This window comes from Dromiciops gliroides, chromosome 2 (assembly GCF_019393635.1).
Source record: "Dromiciops gliroides isolate mDroGli1 chromosome 2, mDroGli1.pri, whole genome shotgun sequence".
Taxonomy (NCBI): domain Eukaryota; kingdom Metazoa; phylum Chordata; class Mammalia; order Microbiotheria; family Microbiotheriidae; genus Dromiciops; species Dromiciops gliroides.
This window is the reverse complement of record NC_057862.1, coordinates 517,774,175-517,793,702: the sequence shown is the minus strand read 5'-3', so window position 1 is coordinate 517,793,702 and position 19,528 is coordinate 517,774,175. Positions and strand designations below refer to the sequence as shown.

The window sequence follows — 19,528 nt, the reverse complement described above, 5'->3', positions numbered from 1 at the left end:
AACATTTTTCTTTTTCCTCCATTCTGTGACTCATCATTTTCTGTCCTCTTCCTCCACTCATTTTCTGTTTTCTTGACATTGATAGAGAATCAGTGTCCCCTAGCTCTTATACATCAAAAAAGCTTCAAATGAGGGTTATGGTCATGTGAGATGCCCACAGGTGGACCCAGAGTTAGTTACAAGCCTGTGAGTTTCCTCATGTCCAGTGTATGGAGTAGGTTAGAGGTGGGAATTTTGAGTTTATATTCTAAATATTTAACTTCTCTAATTTTTTCATTAGTTTTTTTAAACCTCATGCTGGATTCTGTTTTCTTATCATGTAAATTTAGCTTTGAGAATTCCTTTTTTCTCCAGTGAGGTTTTGGAGTTGCTATGGCCTGAGGAAAGCAATTACTCTGTATAAATTGTTACATGATTTGGGGCATATACTTCCCCTTTTTCAGCCTAATTTTTCTCATCTATTAAATGAGGGCATAGAAGATTTGTCTTTATATTTTTTTAGTTTTTATATATACATCTATCTATATATACATCTATATTTAGTATCCCTTCCCCATATCTATCCCATGAGTCATTTTAATAACAAAGAATAAAAATCTAAAAGATTAAAAAAGAAATTTAGGGGGCAGCTAGGTGGCGCAGTGGATAGAGCACTGGCCGTGGAGTCAGGAGTACCTGAGTTCAAATCTGGCCTCAGACACTTAACACTTACTAGCTGTGTGACCCTGGGCAAGTCACTTAACCCCAATTGCCTCACTAAAAAAAAAAAAAAAAATTAGCAAAACTAACCAACATATCAACCCAGTCTTGTAGCAGAGAGGGAGTGCATACTCATATTTTTATCTTTAGAGCCAAGCTCATTCAGTAAAATGAGAAAGAGTTCAATTTTCCCCCTTTATTTGTTATTGTTTCTATTTATACTGGTTGTAGTTATTGTTAAAATTGTTTGCTTGATTCTGCTTACTTTGCTTTGCATCAGTTCACACATATCCTCATATTTCTTTGTATTCTTCATATTAATTTTTTCTTACAGTTTAGGAATATGCTAATTTATTCATGTACCACAATTTATTTAACCATATCTCTATTAATGGACATTTATTTTGTTTCCAAACTTTTGCTACCACAAAAGTCTTTGCATTAATAGTTTGGTATATAAGGGATCCTATGGTTTGACCTCTTTGGAGTATATTCCTACCAGGGGCAACTGGTCAAAGAGTCCAAATATTATTGTAATTTTCTTAGCATAGTTCCATATTATTTTCTAAAACATTTGGACCAATTTACAGCTCCATCAATAATGTATCAATGTGCCTATATTTCTACAACCCCTCCAAATTGATTTTTGGGTCTGAGATGAAACTTCAGAGTTGTTTTGATTTTCATTTATCTTGTTATTAGTGATTTGGGACAGTTTTTCATAGGGCTATGAACAATTTGCAATTCTTTTGAGAATTGTTTGTGTGTGTCCTTTGACTGTTTATTGATTAGGAGAAGACTGAGTTTAATATAGATGTGTTAGTCCCCTATGTATCTTGGATATTAGGCTGTTATCAGAAATATTTGATACAAAGATCTTCATTCCCCACCCCCAACCCCCAACTAAGTAACTTACTGTTTCATATTATAATTTGAGACAACTAGGAGGCACAGTGGATGGAGCAATATACTTGGAGACAGAAAGAGCTGACACCAAATTCTGACTCAAATACTAACTGGCTATGTGATCCTGGGCAAGTAACTTAACCTATATGGGCCTTAGTTTCCTGAGCTGTTAAAATAGGGATACTGGTAACACCTATTCCCAGGGTTATTATGAGGATAAAATGAGACACTATTTGTAAGGAATTTTGTAAGTCTTAAAGTATTGTATAAATACTAGCTATTATTAAGTCTTATGTTATTATTATACTTTGATTTCTAAAATATTAAATATAACTGGATATAGCCACAAAGACAAAAGCTCTTTGGTCATTCTCAACAGTTTTTAAGAGTGTACAAGGGGTTCTGAGACCAAAAAGTTTGAGAATTGCTTCTTTTTTATTTGGTAGTACATTGGTACAATTCTTTTTGTGGTTATTTTAAATAGTATGTCATTTATATTATTTGTTCTTGGATTTTGTAATTGCTATATAGAAATTTTTGTATGCTTATATTTTATCCTACTATTTTCTTGAAGCTACTGTTTTTAGTTTCTTTGTTGATTCTCTGAGGTTTTCTAAGTAAGCCATTATAGAATAAGTAAATGGAAGTAATTTTATTTCACATTTGCCTGTTTTTTTAAAGCTTTCTTCCTCTTTTTGGCTCTTTTTCTTTTCTATTTTGTTAATTTATATTTTTCCTACATCCCAGAAATTATGCCTATTTTATTTTTATTATCTTTCCTCTCACATAGTTATTGTTTCTATAACCTGTTATTTGACTTATTCAGGATGTCATTAACCCTCTATTTTGGTCTATATCTTTTACTTGTGATACTTGTATTATTTGCTATTTTTAATTACATTTGAGTCTGTAAAAGATATATATGTGCATATATATGTGTTTATGTGTGTATATGTATTTTTATTTGTGACTTTGCAGTGCCATATTTTAAAAATGTACCATATGGCACCTGAAAAAAATATTCTTTAATGTTCCCATTCATAAGATTCCATTAGCTCTAAATTCTCTGATAGTTTATTATTTCTACATTTTCCTTTAGGTTTATCTGTTTGTTATATATACCCATTTTTAAAAAATGAACATTAAAGTCCTCTAAAATTGTATTGCTATCTATGCATATTTGAAACTCAATTAGCTTTTATGAATTTGTATAAAATTCCAACTGATGTCCATATATATATACATACATACATGCATATATATACACATATATTTAATATTGATCATCGTCTTTGGTTCCATTTAAGTATATTTTCTTTTTTCTTTTTCTAGTCTACATTTCATTTTCGTTTTGTCTGATGATTAAAATTCTTAGTTTGAATCATTTGATGCATAATATATTTTGTTTCAAATTCTCAATTTCATTTTTCATGTTTTATTTTTATATGCATTTACTTTACTATACATAGTATATTATTGAGTTGTATTTTTTTAGCCATTTTACCTTTCTTTTTGCTTTCAATGAATTGCTTTCCCCCCCACATTTTTAAATTATGCTTATTAAGCTTCTATTTTTACTTCATTTATTTCTCCTGTACTTTTTTGTCCCCTTTTTCTTTGAAGTCAATAATCATTCTTATGATCAGTCAAAAAAATAAATTGTTAATGATATATTTTGCTTTTTATCACCTCCATTTCCCAGTCCCCCTTCTCTTACTCCCTCCTAGGCAACAATACCTTAAAATAAAAAAATAGAAAGGTGGCAGAGTTCCACAAAGCTAAACAACATATCAAAATACTAGTTTTTTATGCAATATTTCATACCCATGGATCCTCCCTTCACCCAATGTCTCCAAAGATTCAGGGAGAGGTTTCTTTTCTTATCTCTTTTTTGGGTCCAAGCATGGTTATCATAATTCTACTTTATTTCATTTCAGTTGTTTTGTTATTTAGCTTCTTGCATATTGTAATTGTTTATATTATTTTCCTGGCTCTGCTTACTTCACTTTATATGTCATATCTATTTCTATGTTTCTCTAAATTCATCACATTCTCTATAATCATCACATAGTAGGAACTGAATTGACACTACTTTGTCAAATTCTCAAAGCATTGTAATCTAATTCAATCCAATCCAATAAACACTTATTAATCCAATCTAGCTTCCAACTCCACTACTTAACTGAAACTCTTCTAAGGTTACAATGATCTCTTAACTAATAAATTCAAAGGCCTCCATTCACTCCTCTATTTGCATGACTTTTTGGCAGCATAAAACACTATTTACCACCCTCTTGTCTTAGCTACCCTCTCTTCTCTGGGTTTTAATGGCATTTATATCATTGTTTCTCCTTCTACTTGTTGGACCATTCACTCCTCCCTCATTCTCCTTTGCTATATCATCACTTATCTCTCCCCTTTGTGAATATATGCTCTGACTTAGGCCCTTTTTTTCTCTATAAAGTCTCTTGGTGATCTCATAAGTTCCCATATGTCAAAATATCTTCTTTACTGTAGATGACTCTCAGATCTACCTATCCATCTCTGATCTTCCACCTGCATCCCCAAATGCAAACTTCTTGCCAGATACTTGAGGACGGAGACTCTTTTACCTCTTTTTGTATCCCTAGCTCTTAGCACAGTGTTTGATATATAGTACATGCTTAATAAAATTTTATTGATTGATTGCTCCCCCAAAGGTACCTCAAACTCAACATGTCCCAAAAGGAATTCATTACCTTTCCTCCTAAAACACTTCCTTCCCCTAATTTTCCAATATCTATGAAAAGTTTTCATTGCCTCTTGTATGGACAATTATAGAGGGCTCCTCACTGATCTTATATCAAATTTTCCCCCTCTATAACCCATCCTTTGCACAGCTGCCACATTAATATCACAAAGCATATCTATGACCATCTGATCAAGAAGCCTCAATGACTCCCTTTTGCTTGTAAGATAAGGTTCAAACCCTTATATTTGTAATTAAATCCTCTCACAATCTGATTCCAATAGGCTTTCTAGACTGATTTCATATTACTTGTCCTTATATAACCTCAGTTCCAGAAAAAATGGTGTTTTTGCCATTCCACATGGATGACATCACATGTTCTGTTCCCATGTTTGTGTACAAGTTCTTTCAGATGCTTGGAATTCTCTCTATTTACCTTTGGAATCTCTACTTTCCCTCATGTACAATCTCTTCCACCACACCCTTCTTTCTCCCCTAACCCCACAGTTCTTAGAGTTTCCCCCTTCTTGAAATCACTTTGGATTTATTTAATATATAGTTGATATTTACTACTTCACATGTCCATCTTTTTGACCCTCCAGTAGAATGTCAGATTCTTGAGGTAAGGAGCTATATTGGAGCATTACTTAATGAAGTAATTTGCTCACAGTAGGTATGCAAAACAATACATTAACATTTATTAATTCAACAAAGAATGAATATAATGTTTCCATCCTCATGCCATAGCTCTCTAGCATCATGGGTGCTGGTGAGGGAGGTTGCTTCCTTCATAAAAATGGCAATAGTTGTCTTGGTAATAGTTTGGAAAAAATGATCACATGATAACCATCCCCATGTTTCCCCTCTCCTTTCTCCACAATGGATACTCACTACCCTAAAATACCCAACTTCCCAAACTCCCTCCCTGCAATTCCCTTCATTGAATACTTCTTACCACAAGTGGGGCAATGCAATAGGGCTCAGTGTTCTTTCCCAGGGCCCCAGTCCTTCCCTTTGGTCACCCCCAGCAGTCTGCCCAGGGCTCTACCCAGGAGTAAAGTGGAAACTGTAGCACTGGGTTGGCTTTATGTTCCATGCCAGCAGATCAGAGAGTCAAGGATTTGTGTTCCCTCCCACGAGTTTCAGAGGGGCAAGTGTTGAGTAGGATGAGACTTCAGAGACATATATTAGACTTTAGGAAAACCTTACCTAACCTAAACTTGTGCCTCTGAGAATCCCTAGTTGCCCTCAAAGTCCAGTTCATATAGTTCCTTCTCCATAAAGCCTGACTTGATTCTCTAGCTGCTAGTGCTATTTCTCCAAATAAATCCTCTTGTATTTGTATTATTTTGCACATGCTTAATTTGTATATGCTTATATGTGTACATTTTATCTGTTCCTATAGAACATAAGCTCCCAAAGGATAGGGATGGTTTCATTTATTTCTTTCTATCTCCACTTATACTTAATAAAGGCAAGTTAATTGATTTGATTTTTGATTTATTGATTGGGCACTTCTCTAAAATATTGCTCCAAATCATGCAGAATTATTCTGGTAGTCCAGTCACTAAGACACATGAATATTTTTCATAGTAGTCTTTCAGGATCTTGCTCTGAGTTTATTTACTCTTACTTTACACACAGTACTAACAAACTTACCTATATGATTACTAAGTCCATAGAAAATTAAAAAGCAATGTTCTTAAATGGGGAAAGGGGCTTCTATAGTCAAATATAATGAAAGCAACACGGATTCTGGCAGTTTGACAGTGATGGAGGAGATAGAAAAATCTATAAAAATCATGCAAAAATAAACTCAAAAAAGATTTAGTATCAAAAAATATATACCTCATTGGCTCCTGAGGTTATTAAAACAAAAGAGAATCATTGTTCATAATGATAGCCCTGAGTCCTAAAAAATGGGGGGATCACATTCTGTCTATAATACATAAAAAGAACATGAAGAGATAGACAAACCAATCAAAAAGCCACATATTTTAGCATGTTTTGCATGTAATGTAATTATAATAACAATGGTTTTGGTGCTTAATGAAATGAACTCTCAGCTGTCCAGAGAACTCAGCCATGCAGACAGACATTCTTCAGAAAATGTCATTATCAACTCTCCAGAGAGTATTTTAGAGGTGAAATTTTGATCAATCCTTCAATTAATCAATTAACAAGAATTTATTAAGTGCCTGCTACATTCCAGGCACTGAGGGCAAAATACTTTCTTGCTCTATGGAAGTTTACCTTCTATCTGGAGAGAAAACATAATATACACAAAATAGTTGCAAGGTAATGGGAGCTAATTGAATTAGGAAATGCTTCTTGTATAATGTGGCACATGAGCTTGGTTTTAAAGAAAGCTAGGGAATTAAAGAGGGAGGAGAAAGTATATCCTAGGAATGGATGAAAGCCAGTATAAAAGTATGGAGAACAGTGATGAAGCATTATTTCTAGAGTAAGCAGGCCACTTTCGCTGGACCAGATTGATCAAACATGTGACCCATGGGCATGTGGTCCACAACACTCCCAAGGGCAACATGAATTGGATTAAAATATAATTGAAAAATATTTAACAAAATAAGTAAAATATAATGAAATAGATAATAGTACAATTTAAAATTAAATATAAAATTTTCTTTGAATGCAGTTTTATTATTATAAAACTGAATAATTTATTTTTGTTTACTAATTCTACTTTGTTAGCATTGATTAGTGTGACTATGGTTGGTCTTTAGAGAATAATTTTCCATTCTCAAATATCTAGCTGTTATTGGTTAGGGTTAGGCCTAGGGGTAGGGTTAGGGTTAGTATTAGAAGGGGAGATAATAGGTAGGAGTAGGATATGAGGAATTGGTTTAGTGCTTGATAGGAAGGGAAGAAGCTCAGAGCAAGGGAGAGGAATGATATGGGAGAGTCCCAGCTTGGCACATGTAGCAGATAATGGCACAGTCAGAATTTTATGTATAAGCAAATGAGTGAAAAGGCAAAAAATTCTAGTAGTATCACTCTTCACAGCCTCTGCTCATCTTTATATACTATTTTTGGTGAAAAGTGTAGTGATATTTTTAGTATTTGAAGGGCTATTAGTCAAAAGTAGAAATATGGATCTGTAAATTATATATTTCCACTTGACTGAGTGCCTTGTCCACATTCAACACTTAGCCATGCCTTCCATTTGTCAAGATATCGATATTCTTGTTCAGTATTGAAGCTTGAAAAGGTTGTCTTCACTTTAAGTTGAAGTTTTACTCAAGTTGGCAAAGGACCATCTTGACAGCAAGCAATCTACAAGTGTTCATATGAAACTAAGTAGATAAAAGGTATTATTTCTGAGAAAGTAAAAGAAGTCAAAAGTGATGTGTTGGGCAGCACTTTCTCTTCTTTGATGACTGTTCTCCTTATTGCATGTTCTGTCTTTCTGGTACCAAGTGGAAACACATGTCATATTTTGAAATTTGCTACCTAACTGTAGCCTAGTGAGGGAAGGATTTAAGCTGCTCATCAGATTTCTTTTAAGTTCACTTCCCCCAGTTGTTTCAGTTGATCCATAATTTTGATCCATGAACCACTGAAATTCATTCTGTGTTAAATGGGATGCAGGAAATGATATTTTCTTGCTTTCATATTCAATAAGTCTTTACTATTGATTAAAAAAGGTTAAGAGAAAGAAGAGTCTTTACTAAAAACTTATGTAAAGTAAGAAAATTGTGAATTTATTTATAATTATATAAAATTATACATGACATAACATATATAATATAGAACTATATAATGATATTTATAATATATAATTTTTATATTATGTATCATATATAAATATGTAATTAGGCACATTATATAAGGCAGGTCGGTGGCACAGTGGATAGAATGCTATACTGGTATTCAGAAAGACCTAAGTTCAAATCTGGCCTTAGGCACTTACTAGCTTGTAACTCTGAGCAGTCACTTAACCACTGTCTGCCTTAGTTCCCTCATCTATAAAGAAGTGATAATAATAGCACCTTTTCCAGGGGTTGTGAAGATTAAATGAGACAATAATTATAAGGCACTTAATGCAGTGTCTGGTACTTAGTGGTTGCTGTCCTTTGTGCTTGAAGAGGATCAAAATGATATTACTACATCAGGATCAAGGTCCAGTATATACAACTATGGCTATTAACACCAATATGAGCTCAGAAGGCTCTACAACAGGTTGGGCACGAATAGTACATATGAACATTTGGAGTGGAGATGTCACTAAATTTGTACATCTCACATTTCTTTTGAGCTGTCACATAGCAAGTGCTATATAACTATTAGTTATCCTAATTAGCTATTATGTATAATATGTCATAAAATTATAAATTTTAAAACCTATTTTATAAGAAGGGAATTAAATTATATCACATTCTAAGAGGAGTAAGAAAAGATCCCTACAAAAAGAACACCATTTCTTTTTTCAGAAAAGATGGGAGATAATTTCCTTTCTGAAGCAAAAACAAATAAAAACAAACATTCCCCCCTCTCAGCTGATTTAATGATCAATTTGTAGAAATATGTGTTCTTAAAGACTATGATTTAAAACATCACTTTGAAATAAACCAAAATAAATCAAATGACTACCTCAGTTAGGTCAATGATCCAGAGGAAAAGATGCAGCTGTTTTTTATAAGCATAGAAGGAACAAAACTGGGTAGGTGAGTAAAATACTACAATTGCTTACAGGGGTGAGGACAACACAATTGATTATACAAAGAATGGGCTAGCATTCATGTGGGGCTAGCAACCCCTTTTTCTGTCTTAGAGGAATGCTTGATTTATGGGACTAATCTGAATCCTGAGGCTATTGATAGTGAACCAGCAATAAAAGGCTCCCTGGCTCCTAGGAGGAAGATAAGACCCTCCATAATTGTACAAGGACAGGCAAAGATGGATAGTATATCTTGGGGAAATGTACCAGGTCAGCTTGTAGGCCTTCAAAGATAGCAAACAGATATCATGGAATTTTTCAAGGGCTGAATGCATGAAAGCTAACTTTGAGTAAGTGAGGACAGGATGAGTAATGATGTAAAAGGGTTTGGAGAGGTTTAGAAAAGAAGAAAAAGGAAATCAGAGCACATAGCTTCTATTTTTTTCTTTTCTTTCTTTTGGTGAGGTAATTGGGCTTAAGTGACTTGCCCAGGGTCACACAGCTAGTAAGTGGCTGAGGCCTGATTTGAACTCAGGTCCTCCTGAATCCAGGCCAGTGCTCTATCCACTGAGCCACCTAGCTGCCCCAGCTTCTATTTTTTCAATGAAATATGTGATAATGCTCTCAACTGTGTGATAAAATAATGGAATTTAGCAGCAGCCCAGGAGCTCCCTGATTTACTTAGTATTGTTTGAAATGCTTGTGAATGAGAAACTAAGTACCTACTTGGGAATGATTGGAGGCCACACCTGGCCAGCCCTGAGTGATGTATACTGCTGACGTCAGCAGGGGGAACCACTCTCAGCCATGCAACTTGAAGGACCTCCCTTTTGGGGAGGGAGAGGAAAAGTAGAAAAAGAGAACGCTCTCTCAGAGAAGCTGTCTTGCCATCTGGTGAGTGGAGGAATGTACCAGAGAGGGACTGCACAGTTGACTCTCCTTGAAATTATGGACCCCAGGTGGTGAGTGGAATTAAGGCCAGCTCTTTGAGCTAACTGAGCAGGAAGCAAGTTTGGGGTTTGAGTCAGTCTTTGCTAGAGCCAGGGAGCTTATTCATTTTCTCTTTCCTTATTCTCTTGTCCCTGGCTTTATTAACTTCACCTTTGTTGTAAATTTTATTCCCATTAATAAAACCTGGTTTGTTTGTGGAAAAGAGGCTGTTAATCTTCTTTCCTGTTAGCCTGTGAGAAATAACTTAAAAAAGGCAGTTTGGAAGGGAGGAAACTTTGGACCTAGAGGTCTCTCATTATTTTCTGAACCCCAATATTGTGGTGAGCCACCCAATTAACTCTCCCCATAATAACCAGGGGCCAAATTTGGTCAGGGGAGGCGTTAATGTGGGAAATTTGAGTAAGGAAGGTTTGGAACAACTGTTGTGGGGAGTGTGATAGAATCAAATAGGGCCCAGTTGATATTAGGTATAGTTAAATCAACTAGATTTAAAGTTTGGAAGGGAAGAAAGAAACCAAAGCTTAGGTGATGTCCTAGGAAAGTATTAAGAAATCAAGGGATTTGAGGTTAAGGTGAGGATGAAAAATAGGTTTAGGAGGTGGGGACAGATTGAATGATGAGATTATAATCAAATTATAAAATTTAAGAGTTCTTGGGAAGTGGATCACTTGTGAATGATGGCAGGAAAAAGGTTGTAACCATCCCCTTGGTGTAGTTTAGATGGAGCTGAGGAATCTGTAATGGGAGTTAAGGGAACAGGCTGAAATTTTATAGTATTTAAAGGAAAAATAGCATGTATAAATATGTTGAAATCTTCTAGTATAAGGGCATTAACTAAGGTTGAGAAGAACATATGAACCTTAAGAAAGTAGAGAATGATATGGGGGTGATAGGTAACTGCTATCAGGATCTGAACTTAATGATATCTTTGGGTAGAGACAGGTGTGAGTTGGTAAATATTTAACAACTGGCTTTCCAAAACAAAAATGTACATTCAAAACAATTTTAAGTTTAATCTACATTATCAAAATTTTTTCTATCACTTTCTTAAGCTTAGACAATCAACAAAACAACAAATCAAGCCCTGGTTTGTAGCATTTACCTATTTCTAGGTATAAATGCTCGCACTGAAAATTTAACAATCATTTCTTGGGAGCTGGTTCAAACTGGCTCTAGCATGCTCCTGAGTAGAGCAAAGCTTAAAAGAGGAAAAGGTGTTTAGTGAAAGCATAGAGGGAGAATAAGAATTTGGCAATGGGAAGCAAGGAATATTCTGACTCCACTTTAGCAAATCCAGTGTTTTGTATATTAAGGAATAGTATGACAGAAGATGCACTGGTGTTCTAGTGTTCTGGTATTTTGAAAAGGATAGCCAGAGGTCATTTCATGGAATCAGATGTTTTTCAGAAAATGAAAAAAGTATGAGATGAAGGTGTTTCCAATGAGGGGAAGTTTGTTCATGATGGAATAGGAATTCTTGAGAGCACAATAGAAGAGGCAGGAAGAGCTGGAGTAGACACAGGAGAATTAAGATTGAGGTGGATAAGAGAATAGGATGTCAGAGATGGGAAGAGAAGGGTGACATTTGTGGGAAGCCATGGATTCAGTATTACTGGGACTGAGAGATAAAGAAGAGTTGGGAGTTTGGTAGCAAGACAAGATGTCAAGGAGAAATGGATCCAATGATGATAGTAGATGAGTGGAAGGCTCACTGTTTTTGCTCCTCCTTTTAGAGCTTTGACTCTCCTCTGAAGTATCTAAGTTCCCCATCATTGTGTTGTGGTTCTCCCTCGAGGAATCTGGCCCTCAGGGTAGTCTCAGTTGTGGGACTATAGTGTTTTTGGCTGGGAAGTCACATATCTATATTCTTGCCTGGGGTCCACTCTCATAATTTTCTCACCTAAGTTTTACTGTAAATTATAAGCTCTTTGAGAACAAAGACCCATGTCTTATGTTTTTTTCCTCCACAGTACTGGATTAATGGAATTATAGGACTTAAACTGGAAATAGACCTTTGTAAGCTTCAAATCTAACCCTTTGATTTTATAGAGGAGGAAATCAAGGCCCAGAAAAGTGACTTGCCCAATATCACACAATTAGTAAGAAAAAGAACCAGAAATCAAACTCATTCTCCAACTCCAAATTGAATGTTTTCCCACATAACGTTATTCCTTTCCCTACAGTGGATATTTAATGAATACAGACTGATCTGAATTGTCCCTAAAACTAATCTTCCATAACCCAGATGGATTATTGCTCACACCTGTATGTCTATAGAGCATAGCAAACTTCTAGGGGTGAAGCCAAGGTGGCAGAATAGAAAAAGCTGAACTCTCCCAATATTCCCCTCCAAACAACTTTAAAATAATGTCTTAAATAGAATTCTATACTGGCAGAGCCAAGAAAAGGTCAGAAAAAAGCGTTCTTCTCACCCAAGACAACAAAGGAGGTTGGAAAGAGAGGTTTGTGACATGGGTAAGGAGGTTGGTCTGGAGTCCACATGGATGAAATACTAGTGGTGAGACTAGGTGGCAGAGACAGAAGCAGAAGCAACTTCAGGTGCTCTCAAGTAAAATATGGTAATGAGACCTGACAATTGGTCAAAAAGAGATTACAAGATATTCCTGTGCTAGTACTAGATGCAGGACCACATGTTATTTGGCAATTCTATTGCCTATGCATACCTCTGAGTCATAGTTAAGGCAAAAGAGGAATACTTTTAGTTAAGAGGGAGTGGAAACCATAAGAGGAAGTCTCACTTCCAGCCTCATACAATCATGACATATGCTGGCAGGGATGAGGGAAAATATTATATTAATGAAATGTCAGTGGAGTAGTAAACTGGTCCAAACATTCTGGATTACAGTTGGAACTAGGCTCAAAGGGCTATAAATCTATGCATGCCCTTTGACCCAGCAATACCACTACTAGGTCCATACTCCAAAGAGATTAAACAAAAAAGGAAAAGGAAGTATTTTAGGTAGATATTCTATATACATATACATATAAAGAAAAAGGACATATTCTATATACATATAGATGTATAAAAATATTTTAGCAGTTCTTTTTGTGGTGGCAAAGAATTGGAAATTGAAGGGACATTCATCAATTGGGAAATGTCTGAGCAAGTTGTGACCTATGATTGTGAGAGAGTAGAATTATGCTGTAGGAAATTATGAATTGGATGGTTTCAGAAAAGCATGGCAAGACCTATATGAACTGATTCAAAGTAAAATGAGAACCAGGAGATCATTGTGCATAGTAACAGCAATGTTGTAATGATGATCAACTGTGAAAGACTGGGCTACTCTGATCAATACAATGATCCAAGACAATTTCAAAGGACTCATAATGAAAAAAATGCCATCCAGCTTTACAGAGAAAACTTATAAAGTCTGAGTGCAAATTGAAATATAGTTTTCTCACCTTATTTTTGTGTTCCTTTTGAAATTATGGCTAACATGAAAATATGATTTGCGTGGTTTCACATGTAAAATTGATACCATATTGCTTGCCTTCTAAGTAGGTGGGGTTAGAGTGGGATATGTGAGGGTTGGAGTGATGCCCCCTGCTGGGAAGAACATTGTTGGCTCTGGCCTGAGGGAAGCCATGCAGCTTTAGCATCTGGAAGTGACCTTTTCTGGGGTTTTCGAAGGTCAGCCTGGTGTCTGGAAGCTGGCCAGTTTGCATCTGTAGAGCTGCCTGTTAGTTCTGTCAATCAAAGCTACCAGCCAATTAGCTTGGAACTGAGTGTGTGTGTGTGGACAGCCCTGTTTCTGGATTTTCAAGAGGCTTCTGGGAGGATGGAGGAAACACTGACATCTTCGGGTTCCTGACCTTGGTTTGAAGAGGTCTATTACCTCTCTCTCTCTCTCTCTCTCTCTCTCTCTCTCTCTCTCTCTCTCTCTCTCTCTCTCTCTCTCTCCTCACCTACCTCTGATTGCTCTTTAATAAATCCTTAAGAGTCTAAACTCTTGCTAAAGCTTCTAATTGATGGTGACCACTCATTAGATTTTTAGACAGTCTAGCTAGAATTTTAGCCACCTTACAGATGGCAATATTACAGAGGGAAGGAGAGGATTTGGAACTAAAAATTTAAAAAGAAAAAAAGAATGTTAAAAATAAACTAAGAATATATCTAAAAATAAAATGAATAGAAGAGGGGGAAAAAAGGAAAGTTAAATGAATTACATTAAGAAATAGCTAGTAAAACTATATGGGGGTTGGGGGGGAGGTCAATTTTCCCCTCTCAGAGCTAGATAAATCTAACCATAAATTAAATAAGAAAGAAGTCAAGATGAATAGAATTTTTAGAAAAGTTAGATATGATAGACACATGGGAAAAGAATTGAATAGGAATGGAAAGGAGTATACCCTTTTCTGATCTGTACTTGACAACTTCCCAAAAATTTATTTATTAAATTAAAATTTATACATTAAGACATAAAAACACTCAAAACCAAATGAATAAAAGAAGAAACATTAAATGCATTCTTTTCAGACCATATTCCAATAAAATACATTTAATAAAGGACTGTGGGAGCACAGATTAAAAGTTAATTAGAAATTAAATAATTGAATCTTAAAGAATGACTGGGTCAAATAACAAATCATAGAATTAATAATTACATTAAAGAGACTGAAACAATGAGACAACATTTCAAAATCTGTGTGATGCAGTCAGAGCAGTACTTATGAGAAAATTTATATCTCTAAATGCTTATATTGATGAAAGGGAAAAAGAACAGATAAATGAATTGGGCATGAAACTAAAAAAGAAAAATACATGGAAAAAGAACAAGATAAAAACCACCAATTAAACACCAGAATGGAAATCTTAAAAAATCAAAGGAGAGATTAATAAAGTTGAAAGTAAAAAGACCCAAATAAACAAACTGGTCAAACTAATGAAGTAAAAGTAGGAACTAATTTAATTAAAAAAAACACAATAAAAGTGGTAAACCATTGATTAATTTGATTTTCTTAAAACATAAAGAAAACCAATTTACTAATATCAAAAAATGAAAAGGATTAATTTACCATCAATGAAAATAAAATTAAAGCCCTTATTAGAAGTTATTTTGCCCAATTATATGACAGCAAAAATGAGAATTTAAGTGAAATGGATTAACATTTACAAAAATATAAACTACCCAGGTTAACAGAAGAGGGTGCAGAATACTTAAATAATGTGATCTTAGAAAAAGAAATTAAATGAGTCATAAATGAACTCTCTAAGCAAAAAAAAAACAATCCCCAGGATCAAGTGGATTTACAAAGGAATTCTACCAAATATTTAAGGAATAATATCAATACTATATAAACAATTTGAAAAAGTAGGTAAAGAATGAGTCTTATAAAATCTCTTTTATGATCATATACGAATATGGTTTTGATAACTCTACCAGGAAGATCAAAAACAGAGTAAGAAAACTATAGACCAATTCCCTTAGTGGGTATTGATGGAATACATTTTAAATAAAATACTAGGAGATCACAGCAATATATCACAAAAGTCAGGAATAAAGGGCTGGTTTAATATTAGGAAAACTATCAGCATAACTAACTACATCAATAACAGTAACAAAATGATATGATTGTATCAATAGATGCAGAAAAAAGGTTTTGATAAAATATAACACCCATTTCTCTTTAAAAAAAACCCCCAAAACACCTAGAAAGCATAGAAATCAATAGAACCTATCTTAAAATGAGTGGTATCTATCTAAAAACAAAAGAAATCATGATGTGTAATAAGAATAAATGAAGCCTTCTCAATAAGATCAGGTGTGAGGTAAGGATGTCCATTATCACCCATATTTAATATTGTACTGAAAAATGCTAGCAATAGCAATTAGACAAATAATTGAAGGAATAAAAATAGGCAATGAGGAAACAAACTATCATTTTTAGCAAATGATATGATGTCATACTAAGATAATCCTAGGGAATGAACTAAAAACTATTTGACACAATTTACAACTTTAGCAAAGTTGCAGGATATAAAATAAGTCTACATAAATTATCAACATTTCTATGCCTGACCAACAAAGTCCAGCAGGAAGAGACAGAAAGAAAAATTCGATTCAAAATAACTGCAGAAAACATAAAATATTTGGAAGTCTACCTCCCAAGACAAACTCAGGGCTTATATAAACACAATTATAAAATACTTTTCACACAAAGATGTATCTCAATAATTGGAGAAATATTAATTGCTTATGGGCAGGCTAAGCCAATATAATAAAAATGACAATTCTACCTAAATGAATTAACTTATTCAGTGCCATACCAATCAAACTACCAAATAATTATTTTATAGAGTAAAAAAAAATAGTAAGAAATTTACCTGAAACAACAAAAGGTCAAAAATATCAAGGGAATCAATGAAAAAACATGTGAAGGAAGGTAGCCTAGGAGTACCGGATCTTGAACTGTATTACAAAGCAGTAATCATCAAAACAATCTGATACTGGGTAATAAACAATAAACAAGAGTTAGGGGGGATTATGAGAAGAAAATAGATAATTTTTTTAATGTGAAATTACAAAGGCTTTACACAAACAAAATTAATGCGGCCAAAATTCAAAAGATAAATTCCTCATTTCTTAAATATAGAAGAACTGAGACAAATTTATAAAAATGAGAGTCATCTCCCAAGTGATAAAAGGTCAAAGCATACAGAGGCAGTTTTCAGACAAAAAAAAATCAAAATTGTCCATAGTGATATTTTAAAAAATGCTCTAAATCACTATTGAGAAATGCAAATTGAAACAACTCTGAGATACCACCTCATACCTGTCATATTGGCTAACATGACAGAAAAGGAAAATGACAATGCTATAGGGAATGTAGAAACACTGGGATACCAATGCACTACTTCACAATTAGTTCAATCATTCTGGTGAACAATTTGGAACTATTCCCAAAGGGCTATAAAATCGTCCTACCTTTTGACCCAGCCAATACCACTACTAGATCTGTATCCCAAAGAGATAAAAGCAAAGGGAAAAGGACCTTTTTGTATAGAAGTATTTACAGCAGTTCTTTTTGTGGTAGAAAAGAACTGGAAATTGAGGGGATGCTTATCAATGGGTGAATGTTTGAACAAGTAATGATATGTGATTTTGATGGAATAATAATGTACTATAAGAAATGATGAGCAGGATTCTCCAAGAAAAACATTTGGAAGACTTATATGAACTGATACAAAATGAAGTGAACAGAACCAGGAGAATATTGTACATAGTAACAGCAATATTATAAGGATGATCAACTGTGAGAAATAGCCACTCTGATCAAGATAATGATCCAAGATAATTTCAAAGAACCTATAATAAAAAATTCTATCCATTTCCAGGGAGAGAACTGAGGAACTGAGGAATGTAAATTGAAGCATACTCCTTTTTTTGCTATCTTTATTGTTTTCTTTTGTTTGTGTTTTTTTTGCAATATGATCAATATTGAATGTTTTATATGACCTCACATATATAATTGATATAAAATTGCTCGTCTTCTCATGAAGGGGGAGAGGGGCGGGAAGGAAGGAGAGAATTTAGAACTCAAAATTTTGAAAAAAAAAATGATTGTTAAACTTTTTTACATGTAATTGGAAAATATCTAATGAAATAAAAATAATTAAAAAAATATAAAAACATATAGAGTATAGCAGTGGGATGATAGGACTAGCAGAGAATATCAATATTTGAAGCTATGGGGGTCCTACTATTGGTATAATACAATAATGTTGGGCCTGATAATCCTGAGAAAGGGACTCATGTATTTGACACTCACTTTTTATGGATTCCTAGTCAAATGGATCACAGAATTTAGAACTTCAGAGTTAATCGAGACCACCTTCCTCATTTCCTCACAGATGAGGAAAAGAAAAAGTGAAGTTACTCAAAGTCACACAGGCAGTAAGCACCGAAGCAGGATTTGAATCTAGATCTTCTGACTTTAAGAGAAGAGTTCTTTCAGTTGCAGTACACTGCACAGGCCATCTGCTCTGGATACAATTCCTGGTATTAACCAGCAATCAGGGGTGTTTAGCAACTGGTGGGGTTGGGGTGGGGACTGGGCTACAACTATGTATTGTCTTCAGGGCCCAGAACCAGTAGGGCTTAGGGGAGAGGAGGGTGTTTTGAGCTGACTGGTGTTAGGAAAAATTCCTCTGAGATAGTTATCTATGGCCCGCAGGCCAGCTGCACCCCATTCAAGTGGACACAGTCTGACCCAGAGACAATCTACTCACCTTTCAGCTTAAGGAAAGAGTGAGGCCACTGCTGAAATAGATAGGCTGGAGAAACTGGAAAAATAACCTGCCTTTGGTGTCGCAATCGGTCCATTTCCGGACCTTCCCCGGAAGGGTTAATTCGCACAGGATTCTAGGATTTAGAGTTTAGTGGACTAGCTAAAGGCTGTTCTGCTAAACTCAGTCAGGTGAGGGTGAAGGACACTGGGTAAAGAGAGCTTTAACAATGTTAATCTGTAGTTCTCCCCAAGGGCATAAATGTTACCAGGCAACAAATGAGGGCCATTTTAACCTCTTCTTGCCCATACTTCATCATGAATAAATTCATGTTACAACTTTTTTCACTCTCTACCTTCCTTATTTCTCTCTCTCTCCCTCTCTCCCTTTCTCCCTCCTTCCCTCTCTCTCTCCCTCTCTCCTTCCCTTCCCCCCCCCCTCTCTCTCTCTCTCTCTCTCTCTCTCTCTCTCTCTCTCTCTCTCTCTCTCTCCCCCTGTAGTTTTGTTTGACCCTACCCTCTACTTTTTTATTTTTACTTTTAATTAGTCTCTCATTTATTTTTTGCCTCTGAAGGACTGAAAATATTGTCAGAACCACTTAAATTTGGCACTCTGTGGCAAAATTCTAGTTGTTCCACAATAATTATGTCTCTGTGACCAACAATCTGGTGTAGATGCCTGAACATAATTAGATGGAGCTTCATATTATAGGATATTAACTAATTGGCTCACTAAAAACATTCCCAGTTTAGCAGGACTTTTCTATGCTTTAGGGCAGCTAGGTAACTTTAGGGTTCCAGGCCTGGAATTAGGAAGACCTAAATTCAAACCTGGCTTCAGACACTTTCTAACTGTGTGACCCTGAGCAAGTCACTTAACCCTATTTATTTCAGTTTCCTATTCTGTAAAATGAGCTGGAGAAAGAAATGGCAAACCACTCCAGTATCTTTGCCAAGAAAACCCTAAATTGGATCCATTTCAATTTTGAGATTTTGTGATTCTCTCACTTTGGAGGAGATAACATCTCTCTAAATATCAGTAGTCTCATATAAAATGGCAAGTAGAATAACCAGGATTCAAACTTGGCTCTTTTGAGTCCAAGGCAAGTGCTCTTTCTGTTATAGGCCAACCTAAAGTAACAGTAAGAACTCCATTGCTGGACAACAGGGTGGAGTGATGTTGAAAAGCAAGGATGTGGATACACAAGGGAAAGGATTCAGGATTTGGAGTCAGGACAACCTGGATTCAATTTCTATTTCAGATAGTCACTGTGCAATCCCGGACATAGCACTTAATTACTCTATGACTCAGTTTC

General features: G+C 35.1%; 1 long non-coding RNA gene across 1 annotated transcript in view; it reads right to left on the bottom strand.

The window, feature by feature from the left end:
• Window positions 1-18,258, bottom strand: part of LOC122744588 — a 30,995-nt gene extending 12,737 nt beyond the window's left edge. The window contains exon 1 of the long non-coding RNA XR_006355087.1: window positions 18,217-18,258. This is a non-coding gene — a long non-coding RNA (uncharacterized LOC122744588). The remainder of the gene's footprint in view (window positions 1-18,216) is intronic.
• Window positions 18,259-19,528: the final 1,270 nt, after the last annotated feature.